Here is a 12,697-nt window from a genome sequence, read left to right as displayed (position 1 = left end):
CTGAAGTGGGCCGCCGCTCAAGAGCGGGTTAACGTCTGAGAGAAGATGAATTCAAAGGTTGGGTTGATGCGGAAATTGTAAAACCTTTGTAGCGTAATTCAAAGAAAGCCGTTTTGCCCTCGGAGACAAAGTCGGCTCATTTGCTTCCCTCAGCAAGTTTCTTGTTGGGGTCGTACAAACGCCCCAGTGGCCATACTAACACATGTATGGTGGATTGAGTCCAACACCTGCTTCGAAGACGCAGGGGCACTATCGTAAACAGAGCTGGCGTAATCGATGACCGTTCGAATTAAAGCTCTATATAAGTTCAACAGAGTGCATCTATCAGCTCCAAAGGTCATACGATACATCACTTTTAGGAGGTTTATGAGCTTTAAGCACTTAATCTTGATTATCTTGAAGTGTTGCTTAAACGTGAGCCGACGGTTCAAAAGTGAGGCCCAGAAAACAGGTTTCGTTGCATACTGGAAAAGCGGCACTATAGTGTCGCAATTCTGGGTCTCTGCAGTTTCTGTTCCGTGAGCAGAAATGTATGCACTCAGTTTTGGTGGTTGAAAATTTGAAACCATTCTTAAGGTTCCACTCAGTTAGTCGAATGAGGCATAACTGAAGTTGCCTCTCTGCAGATGTCGTTGTGGATACTGTACACCATGTGGCAAAGTCCTCCACAAACAGTGACCGACTAATGGTGGGTGGCAGACGGTCGGCGATGCCATTGATCATCAGTGCAAACAGGGTTACGCTAAGGACTTTCCCCTGCGGAACATCGTTCTCTTGTTCGTAGCGGTCAGATAGCATGCCACCAACTCGTACGCGGAAAAAATCGATCACGTGAAAAGTTTGTAATGAAGAGTGCCATGTGACCTCGGAGTCCATACCTGTGTACTTTGTTTAGAATGCCATGGCGCCAGACGGTATCATAAGCCCGCTCAATGCCAAAGAAGATGGCTAATGTGTGACGTCTTTGTTTAAAAGAATGTCGCATCGCTGTGTCTAAAATTGTTCAGTGGTCAACAGTGCATCGGTTCTTCAGAAACCGGCATTGCACTTTGTAAAGACAGCCTTGAGTTTCAAGATACCACATGAGACGATCAGTCACCATCCTTTCTAGCATTTTGCGTAGGGCCGAAGTAAGCGAAATTGGGCGGTAATGAAGTGGGTCGGAACCATCCTTTCCGGTCTTCTGTATCAGGACTGTAATGGCATCCCACCACGACTCCGGGAAATCATTATGTAACCATATATTGTTCAAAAGCTTAAGTAAAGCATGGAGGGACTCCTTTTTCAGGTAATTTAGCATAACATCGTGGACTTTATCCAGTCCAGAGGACACACTCTCGGCCCTCTTAAGAGCAGCGCAGAACTCCATTGCAGTAAATGGTTGGTTGTGCTCATAAATCTCTGAGTCAGGAATTCTAAAATTGATTACCGTTTTTCTACTCTGTTCCCGTAACGAATACAGCGTGGGTCGTCTGTTCCGTGTCGGCACCTTTCTGCAAATGCGAGGCCTATTTTGTTGAACACTTCCTGTGTGTTCAATACGGTGACTCCCGCCACTTTCAACGCCGGAACTGCAGTAGAAACGCTCCTACCGGAAATGCGACTAACTTCCTGCCACACTGCACTGATTGGAGTGTGACGATTTAAACTATTTACACATTCCTTCTATGATGCACGCTTTGCCTCGCGTATTGTGCGTTTCGCCAACGCTCTGAACTTTTTAAAAGCAATGAGGCTGTTAGTCGTTGTAGAACGCTTAAATCCTTGAACGCCCCCTTCCACTTGAGAATTGCCGCCCTGCAGTCCTCCGACGACCAGCGGAAGCCCCACGAAGGGCTGTGGGAGTTATTATTATATACTTATTTATTGTGGGAGTTATTATTATTATATATATATATATATATATATATATTAAAGTTACCAAGCAGATCAGCGATGGAAGCTGATCGAAGATAGGCTGTAAGGTCGAATCCGGCGCTTCCTCATCAGGAGAGAGGTAGATATAACAGCCAGCCTCAGCGACCCAAGGTCGACGACGACAGCAACAGCTTGAAGGTCCGTGCTAAGGCTTACAGGAGAACACGGTATATTGTGATGAACTGAAACCAGCACCGCACCATGGGCGACCGTGCCAGTTCTCCCGTCCTTCCGAAAGATGCTGTAACATTTGTTGTGAAGGTGCGTGTCATTAGATACCTTTGTCTCTTGTAAGCATGCCACAACCGGGTTACGATTGGACAAAAGTATATGGAGGTCCGACATGCTGACCCTCAAGTCACGCATGTTCCATTGTAAAAACGTCAGTGACGTGCTAGATATGCTTGTATGTGGGGTGTACGATTAAAATCTATCGGCACAGCTTACGTGTGCTTTCAACGCTCATCGAGGATTTCCCACCAAACAAATCTCCCTGGCGAGGCTCTACTTCAGTGGAGCTAAGCGGAAACCTTGGCTGAGCCTTGGGACTTCCACCCTCGGTAGGCGACGTCGGCCAAGGAGGGGCACGCTCTGTCGCACGACCTGCCGCCGGGGTCTGCTGGGTAGGCCGACCCGCAACCCCGTCTTCAGGTGGAGGAATTGGAGGTGGATCCATTGACCCCTCCGGCGAGTGGGGCGGGGTCGACAGCGGGAACCGGCCTCTAGTCTGCGGTGCAGACGCTGACCTGGCGGCGCGCCTCGCAGGCCCAAGGTCCAGAGAACCCGGAGGAACATCCGTTTCAGAACGGCGGCTCCAGGAGGGAGGGACGACTGGGGGATGCTGAACTTTATCCGGCTCCCGTGAGCCAGGAGAACCGGCGCTCCCGGCCGGGCCCCTAGCTGAGGAGCCAGAGGGGGTCAGCTCTCGTAGCGCCACTGTGCCAGCGCGGACAGATCCCGTCGTAGCTGGTATGGATGGAGGGGGAGATGGAGCCCGGGAGGGCGTGTCTCCAGCACGGGCTGGGCTGGGGTGTAATGACAGGGGGCAAAGTCCACGGCCTCGCTGGACCGTGGTCCATCCCCCGTTCCCGGGTCGCACCCCAGTCTCGAGCTCTCTGGCAGCTTCACCAGGGGGTTCCAACCCCCTGGGTTGAGCTCCTTTAGCAGCGGCCACTGCCGCAGGTGGATTCCGTTTCGGAGGATCTGACTTCCATGACGACGGGGTAGTGGAGTCAGTTGGTACAAGGTACTTAGAATTCTGCTGTATAAACTCGCTTACGGTCATGGCTTTAAAATCATCAAGTCCACACAGTTTCAGTAGCTCGTTGGCTGCGGTTGTAGCTTAGGCTAAATTTCTCGCCGGTTTACTAAGGACGTCTTTGTATGTCTTGTCGTGGTCGCATCGTTTTGTCGACGTTGGGCCTCCCGAAACAAGACCCCTTCCTTCACCTTGATGTTCAGGACAGCTTTCTCTGACAAGAAGGACTGGCAGCTAAAACATGATACCACATGACCCTGACCACGGTTGATACGTTTAACTGTTTCTGATTTACACTCCTGTATTGTGACCTACACATTTACACTCCTGTGAGTGTTGGTGACCTATTTCTGCACACTTTCCGCATCTAGCTTCTTTCCAGCGCTTGTCAGTGAAGTGACCATACGTCTGGCATCGGTAGCACATGACTGGGTCGAGTACATAGACCCTAACAGGGACCGACTGATATCCGACGTGGACCCTATCTGGCACTCTCGCAGAGCAAAACGTTAGAATAATAGAATCAGTATCGGTCAGCTCTCTCTTCTCTCTCTCTCTCTCTCTCCACTAAACGCGCCTCACCGCCGTTACCCCTTCCTCACACAAGCCCTCAGCAACATCCTCATCACTCACACCGCGAAGGTCCCGGCAAGTAATCACATCCTTGGAGTAGCTCTTAGAGGTGAACCGATATGGACACCCTAACCTCTCCCTGTCCGCGTACTTTGTATATTAGTGTGGTCGTCTTAAGCAAACGCTGGATCTCGCGTTCGTCCGTTAAATGCACTTCTATGCCCCCCATCCGCATACGAAAAGACACCCTTGGGTGTTCCGATCTTGGAAAATGCTTGTTGGCGCTGAAATAGGTTTAGTTGAAGCGGTACTGTTTTTCCTTGGTCATCTACCTTGACGGATCTCACGACCACCAACTGGGGCAGTGGCACGGGTCATCTCACCTCAGTGTCCGTGAGTGGATAGATTCCGCTTCCTCCTTGGTTACGACGGTCGGGGTTTGGGAGGTTGGCTGATGATATAGTGTCCATGACTATGTACTTATATTCGGCGCGCTGGTTACCCGCCCACCATGGAATCCAACACGGGGACTGTCCACCTCTAAGAGAGGAGCCGCCAGGGCTACCAGCACGCTATACGCAGACCAGTGTGCCAAAATAATTGTTGCGAGAGCCGCCGGGCACAGTGCCTCGGCGCGGCACGAGTGCGGGCGCCAGTGCCACGATTCGCAGGGGCTAACCAGGCACCCTGGTAACAAACCAAGGTACGGCCCCTTAATGGTGTCAGGAGGCAGACACTGCACCCGGCAGCTCCCTCTTCATTATCAATCACCAACGGGGAGCAATCAAAACGTCCAGGATCGCAGCATCCATTGTTCACTTTGTCCAGGATCGCAGCATCCAGTATTCATAACGTCCGATTTCGTGCCCATTGGGAGCGTTCATAAGGTCCAGGGACGCAACGTCCAGGGTCGCAAAGTCCGGAGTCGCTAAGTCCAGTGCTCAAAACGTCCAGTATCTATGACAACCAGGCTAGTTTGGATTTCTGCCGCTAGATAACACTACAGAAGCACCTTTGAGTCCCACCGCTATATCCCTCTTTTGTCAACAGATAGCCCAATCAACCTGGCATTCCAGTGTTTATCACGTGATTCGTACAGTCAAGCACGGTTACTATAAATTACCTAGACGCCTGGCGTCCGTGTCCGGACTGCGCGGCCGCACCCTGGGCTCACCAGCGGACTGGGCGTAGACGCGCCGGGCGGCGGCGCGGCCTGAGGCATGGTGGGTGGTGCGGGCTCGGCGGGGACCGCTGCGCCCGGGGGGTAAGCGGACTCCCCCGCTCCGCCGCTGGTGCCGGGGCCCCAAATGCCGGGGTGCACTCGGTTGCTCAGCGGCCCTTCATATTGGTACCGGGTTATTCATATCGGGCTCTTTCCATTTGCTCGGAGTACCCAGTGCTGTTGCTGGGGCCCCATATAAGGTAACGCTCCGAGGCACTCGATGCTCAGCGGCTCTTTTCATTGACCTATGACTCTTTCCCTTTTTGAGCTTATTTGCTGAGGACCCTTCACTTGATAGAGCTCTCTCTGTTAACCTGCCCGGGCACGATTGATCACACAGGGGCGTTAATTCATGTACAATTATTTTCGGTTATTGCTCTTTGTTCAGGGGATCCTGTGCTCCAGTCGGACCCTAAATGTTAGCCTGCCGGGGTGTTCCCGATCGTTCAGATGTCTCACCAAATTGGTGTTATGTTCTTCTCGCTTGTTATGAGGACCCTTCACTGTTCACTGGAGCTTCTTTGTTGGCCTGCCACGGCAATTTCGATTGCTCAGGTGCCATCCTTATTGGTCTCGGGTTTTTCCATATTATAGGAGGGCCCACGCCGTTGACGGGGACCTAAATCTTGATCATTGTTATTGGAGCTTTACTTCTTACCGACTGATGACTGAATTTGCGGCTATGGTGATTACGCCGATGAATTCGTTCTTGGCATTGTCAAACATAGTTTTACACGCCGCAGACGTCGTGCATCTTATTTCCGCTGTTTATTGAATTTGTGACGATTATTATACTTGTTCGTTACGTTTTAATAGATTTTGAAGAGGAGGATACTCTGTATTCCCTTGCAACAGACAAAGAACAAACTCTGTATTATTCCTCAGCCATCAGTTGATCTCATCAACCATCCGGCTAACCGTACACAAGCTAGGAATCAAGCTTGTGCTCGATTTTGATGGTACTTAGCAGCCAATTTAAGCGAATGTTGCCATATTCTCGTCGAAATATTTTGTCTTAAAGTGACAGGATCCACCATGATCCGACGAAAATGAACAAGCTCCATATGTGTTTTCCAGGCATGTGCGCAGTAAGCTAGGCTCCCGTATACAAACTGCATACCTAAGAATATCAAAACTCAATGGCCGGAATACGAGGATTTTTGGTGAATAGAGCCCTGAACTCTATTGAGCTCACAAAGCGAGAAGCCTTCTCCAGTTTTGTAGCATTTTCGCAGTGTACATGTGTGGAGGTATAGTTAGCGTGAACTTTGCTGCTTCCAATCACTTCGATATGGTGTTGTGCTAGTTCTGGCCGGTACTTTTGCCCGAATCGCACAGAGCGTTTAATAATGATCTACACACACACACACACACACACACCACACACACACACACACACACACACACACACACACACACACACACACACACACACACCACACACACACACACACACACACACACACACACACACCACACACACACACACACACACACACACACACACACACACACACACACACACACACACACACACACACACACACACACACACACACACACACACACACACACACACACACACACACCACACACACACACACACACACCACACACACACCACACACACACACACACACACACACACACACACACACAACACACACACACACACACACACACACACACACACACACACACACACCACACACACACACACACACACACACACACACACACACACACACACACACACACACACACGCACACACACACACACACACACACACACACACACACACACACACACACACACACACACACACACACAGACCTTGCACGGTATAGGACTGGTGACTGACTCTTCTATATATTTGGCTCTTTATTTCATTTCGGCACCTCTAACACTTTAAATCAGAGCAAAAAACACTAGCATGCAAACTAACAGCAAACTTTTCACTGGACAGCACTCACAGCCGTTTGACTGGCAACAACAAACAATTTTTTAGTCGTGCGGAAGACATCATTAGCACCACACACTGTGAATAACGCAATCAACACAGCAAATCACAACACTACATGCCAATCGCCCAATACCCGCGCCATTCATCAGTGTCTTGTTCCTTGTCTAAGTGATTTATTTGTGATGCTGCTCCAAAGAGATAATTCAGTAGCTGATTTATTTATTTGCTTGGAAGTCGTTTGTGGTTATGAATGAGTAATGTGCCCAGAATGTTGAGTTTCGTTGTTTTGTGTAGATGATAAAATTGCAGTGTTTTGTGTAAGCGCTTGGCGCGTGAGGAGAGTATTGTGGTCGGGCTGTACGCGATTCCTTGGCGCCCCCTCCGTGAGGTGCTCTGTGAGACGTCGGAACAAAAATGTTGCAGTTACACCATTGCAGCATACGGAACATTGAAGCAATACCTGGCAGCGGTTGACAGACGGATGGAAATGACCACGTATCGAAATCGGTACTTCCCAACGCTTTATGAAGTCGATGGGTATGCGTGTAAAGGGTGTCCACTTCCCGGATGTTTCACTAGAGCAATTTTTATATTAGTAGTCGAGACTGATTACGGGGAGGCGCAATGGAAAGGCGCAATGGCGTAATTTCTTCTGCTCGTAATGCTGTAGCTATTGAGTCCGTACAGAGAATCAACTGGTCAGCCAGCCAAGTTGCATTGGCAAAACGTTTTAGTCTGCAGCTGAAGCCTACGTCTCATCCTGGGGTCCCCAGCGACTTTTAGTTTAGTGATAGCCCCCAGGACCGTACGGAGACCCTCAGAAGGATGCGTCACAACCGGTCCCCTTCCCGATGCGTCTGGCCCTCTAACTGAGACATCCAGCAAGGGATCGGCGCGGGAACCTTCGCTGATGCAAAGGGACTCTTTACTGCCACAGGAAGTCAAGTAATTGGTATCGAGACACTAATTAGCCTGATCGGTCCCTGGTTGAAATGGTGCAGAGGATCACTCGCCCGGTTCTGTTATCTCTGGCTGGCACAGGCCTCTCCATTGTCGTACTGTACATGAGAACCCCCTTTTGTCATTTCTCATGAATCCTTTGATTGTCAGGAGGGTCCAGATTAGCGCAAGAAGTCCTTTGACACACCCTATCATTATTCCTACTCAGCAAATGAAAAGTAGATTCAGCAGTACATTCAACTGACCCGGGGTTCATTGCCGCCACATGTTGTCCTGCTAGGGACGGTGGCCACTGACCAGCAATGTGGGTCCTTCTTTGTTTCAGGTGTCCCGACGAGTGAAGGCTGCCTTCTTATTAGCATTTAGAGGTATTGGCCTTGTCGTTGCTCCGGAAATAACCCCTAGGCCCTAAAATAGCACGGAACGGACTGTTCGATATGGCTGTTCTCAGCCAGTTGCTTCAAATAGAGACACAGTCGTGCGGGTCTCCGATCAGTGCTAGAGCTTCTCTTTCCTTTTAGGGTCCGGCCTTCGGGCTGCGATCCCTCCATAAGACCTCTGGCCTGCCTTTCGGACACCGAATCAGGCTCTTGATCTTCGGCCCCAAGGGGCCAAAGAAGGAACTTCGAAACCCATGGAGCCCTCTGAGCCTAAGGGGGAGGTGGGAGAGTCGTGCTTAATTCGGTTCCCCGTGAAAATGAAGCTTAAGGGGCCATTTTAAGTGCCCCTGGAGTCTTGCATCGCTTTAAAAGGAATGTTTTGACTGATTTTGGTGTTTTTATTTAAATTGAGGGCTGATAAAAACTGTGTTATGGCGCCCCCTAATCAAGGTTCTTGCTGCCTTTTCACCGAAGGAGCCGAACCAGGATTTCAACAGTGTAAGGCAGGGCTTTTGTGGTGCCCCTGTATTTCGGTATTCCTTGAAAGGGAAGTTTTGGACCACCTTCAATTGTTCTTTCAACCGTCCACTTGCATTTGGTGTCTCGAGGAAATAAATCCAGTGGAGGAGGCTGTTAGCGCCTGTTTCCCTGAACAGTATGCCCCTTCCCTGAACGGTCTGATTGATAATTTTTCCAAAGTGAAAGGCACGCCGATTGTAATGCCGCTGGACTTTGGTGCCCTTTTAAAATTATGGTTTTGGGCTCTGTAAATGGCCCGCTTTGATTTAGTACAACTTGGCAATCAATATGATATTGCCCAGAAAAGACGGTTCTTGTGCCTCTTTGCCCAAGGGTCCGGTCCAGGATTTTATCAAGGCGGAAAGCTCAAAATAGTCATGCACCTAGAATTAGTGTCTCTTTCAGAATAAAGGGCTCGGGCTCTTTCTGGTACATTCTGGAATCGGGTGCTTCTTGAAAATAAAGGTTATATGGCCCCGAAATGAAGGATTTGGTGCTCCCTCACTGCATGAGCCGACGCAGGGTTTCGTCGGGGCCACGGCACGAACGTCGTGGTGTCTGCAAATTGGTGTCTCATAAAAATGTAGGTTATGTGGTTCCGAAATAAAGGTGTTGTTGCCCCTTTGTGATGAGATCTGGTGCTCCTTCAGGGCATCCAAAGCCCCTCGGACCCAAGGGGGAGAGGAATGACCCCATGGTCCCTCCCCCTCTGGACCCGCCTCTGCTTTGCGGTGCCTCAGGAAGTGTGTGCTTCTGGAAAATACAAGCTGAGATGCCCGGTAATGAAGTTTTTTTTGTGCTCCCCCGTGGAACAGGCAGACCGAGAACTTTGCAGGGGTGAAAAGCATGGATATCATGATGTCCATGGATTTTGAGCCCTGTTTAAAACCTAGCTTTGGAAGATTTGAATTGCCCACTTAGACAGAGGGGCTCTTTAAAATAAAAGTTATGGTGCCGCGAACTGAAAGTTATGGTGCCCCAAACTGACCATTTTGGTGCCCTCTAGCCCAAGGGGCCAATCCAGGATTTTGTCGAGGTGGGAGGCACAACAATGCTGTGTCGCTGAAATTTGGTGCCCTTAGAGAATGAAGGTTTTGGGCCGGTTATGGCGTACCCGGATTTCAGTGCCCATCGAAAATAAATATTTGTGGTCATTTGTGGTGCCCATAAAATTTGGGGCCTTTTGAGAGTAAATGTTATGTGGATTCCAAATGAAGGTTTTGCTGCCTCTTCACCATGCTATTTTTTGCCCCCTCGCCCCAAGGGACGGGGGGCATAGGCCCATCCCACCCCGATCCCCTATCACTCTGGTTCCGCCATTGGTCAAGGTCGGTTGACAAGACAAACCTCATCGCCTCGTTGTCTCAAAGCGTAGCCCGTTATTTCTTCCTAATTTGCCATTCGGCTCCTCGCGTAAGCCCCATTTGTGTCATTTTGTTGTGGATCTGAGTATATGCCGTGTTGTGTTTATGACTGCAAAACCCAAATATATGTTCCACAAAGTGTTGTTTGTGCATGCTATGTAGCTGGCGCCTCCTTCGCACGAGACATGTGTACTCGGCCATGCTGCCTCTAAACTCTCCCCACGCAGGCTCTAAGCGCATGTTTCCTTCAAGTCAACAGGTACCCACCAGCGGTTCAGGTGGTACAGAACAGGTACGTACGCTGTGTTGCGACATTCGGTCCGCTGCTAGACGCCTTTTGCATACACCATCGCTCATCCCGCTTCAACAGCATTTGCAATAAGTACCGTTTAAAATGCTCTCTGCTACCCTTGCCCCAAGCACACGGTGTGCCTATCTCCGTTACCAAGGACGTAGCAAAGCAATGAAACGAAATGTGCATATTAAAAACTTTCGTTATTCCATACATTTTATATATATATATATATATATATATATATATATATATATATATATTGTATACCTGTATCGTGGTTATATTTCCCTGGGCCTCATGCGAAGTCTGGTTCACTGACTTCTGACTTACGCGGTTACGGCCATTGGTTGCCTTGGCCGATCGTTCGAGCCACTTTCGTTTGCGCCAGCCTGCCTGTTTTTAGCGCGTGAAGTTCGGCGCGTGGATGAAAATGTTCTAATGGCATTCATAATTGATCGCAAGCCCCCGCATTGCCGCATTCTGAGTAGCGATACTGTGACGTCATCCTGAGACTAAGTCATATGGCACCAATACTACGGCCACGTAAAAACACCGTTTTTGCGGGCTGGTTTAAACAAATATTTTCATAAACCGATTTTTTAAGAGCTAGGACATTCAATGAAGCGTTTTCACCTGGGAAATGACGTTGGTTTGCACCAGAGCTACACAATTATTGCTGAAATGCGCTATCAGCCTGCCCTCGTAGAGAGATGGGGTAACCCATTTACCAGTGACCTACCCCAGAGAACTCTAGCCGGTATTGATTAGAAACAGTCCGTGAAAAAAGAACAACAGTATAGGGTGGAGATAAGAAACGGCGGCACAGACGGGCTTGCAGCACCGTGGGACGCCCATTGAGAAGTTGGGATGCACTTCTTGTGGCCTTAGGAGCGGCGTTGCCGGGGTGGGTGCAGGGTTGGCTTACCCTAACGGAGGCAGTGAGGGGTGAGCCCCGGTAGGCGTAAATGTGGAGCGCGCCATTTCAGTTTAAGATAACAGATTTTCCTGTAAAATGGGACGATTTCTGGCAAGCTTTGCAATTTCTGCCAGGTCAGAGAGTGGTGGCCCATATCTCACCTGGAAAATGGTCTTGGGGATATATAAGGGTGGTCGGGGTATTATTCCCTGCGTACCGTTTCCACTTAACCCATCCGACATTATGGATCTGCAAGTTAGCCAAGGAATAGTAAGACCGTAGTAAGCAGCGAAATTTTTACCCCTGCCCTCCTCCCATTACCTTATTTCCACATTTCACTCTTTTCAGTTACTGCGGTACGACGACAAATGGACCATTTTTGCTCATTTGTAAATTTAATGCACACATTTCACATCACCATTTATTACAAATAAATATACATTTCATAAGAGGCATTACATGCAAATGTTCAGGCACGTTGATTTCGACGAATATGGCGCGGGCACTGAACCTTGAAAACGTGGTCTAGTAGGATTTATTTCTGGAGGCAGATCGTAGTACTGATTTGCCTTAAAAATGCTTTGAATTCAAAACGTACAATATCTATTCGCATATCACTGAAATAAAGATTTAAAACAGGATGGCTACCCAGTTCATCGGCGAAATCTTAGTTAGTAATCATGTTACTAGTATCTACCAGCTTCCGCGTAGTACCAGCTAAAAACCATACTACAGGCCAGCAAACTTTAGTCTCATGGTGACGTCACGTCTGCGTGGCCTTTTCTAGTAGCCTTGACTGGTCGGACGGGGACGTTTCCCGCTTTGAGTTTCTCAAGCGCCGTTGCCGTCCAGCACCGGACCCCAGACAGATCACGACTTGTCGCGTGGGAGTTGGTTTTCGGAGGCGGGTTTAGTATGGGATGAAACAAGGAGCAAGTAAATATGGAAGTAAGCAAACATTCTTGCCTTACATGATTGCAAGTGTCGACAAAATAAGGATGATCTTTTCACGAAACATCACCGCCGATATCCAATGCAGTAATAAGGTAATGTGTGAGACAGCGAGAGTAGGTACTTACACATGCGTAAGGCATAACACATGTGGAAGGGATATCACCATCAACCACATACTTCTAAGCATTACATGATATGAATTCACACATTCGCACATTAATTCTGCTTACGCATATCTCCCTTTACATAACTCAGTTCAAAACTAGACAAGATATTACGGAGACTAGAAAATGTGAGAAGAAGCACAACTACACGGTATGCTGTTATCTTAACCGAGATATGCATCAGAGAAAACCTGCCTCCGCCTGAAATGGC

The sequence above is a fragment of the Pollicipes pollicipes genome, unplaced genomic scaffold (assembly GCF_011947565.3).
Source record: "Pollicipes pollicipes isolate AB1234 unplaced genomic scaffold, Ppol_2.1 Scaffold_6686;HRSCAF=7923_pilon_pilon_pilon, whole genome shotgun sequence".
Classification (NCBI taxonomy): domain Eukaryota; kingdom Metazoa; phylum Arthropoda; class Thecostraca; order Pollicipedomorpha; family Pollicipedidae; genus Pollicipes; species Pollicipes pollicipes.
This window is presented reverse-complemented; position numbering follows the sequence as displayed.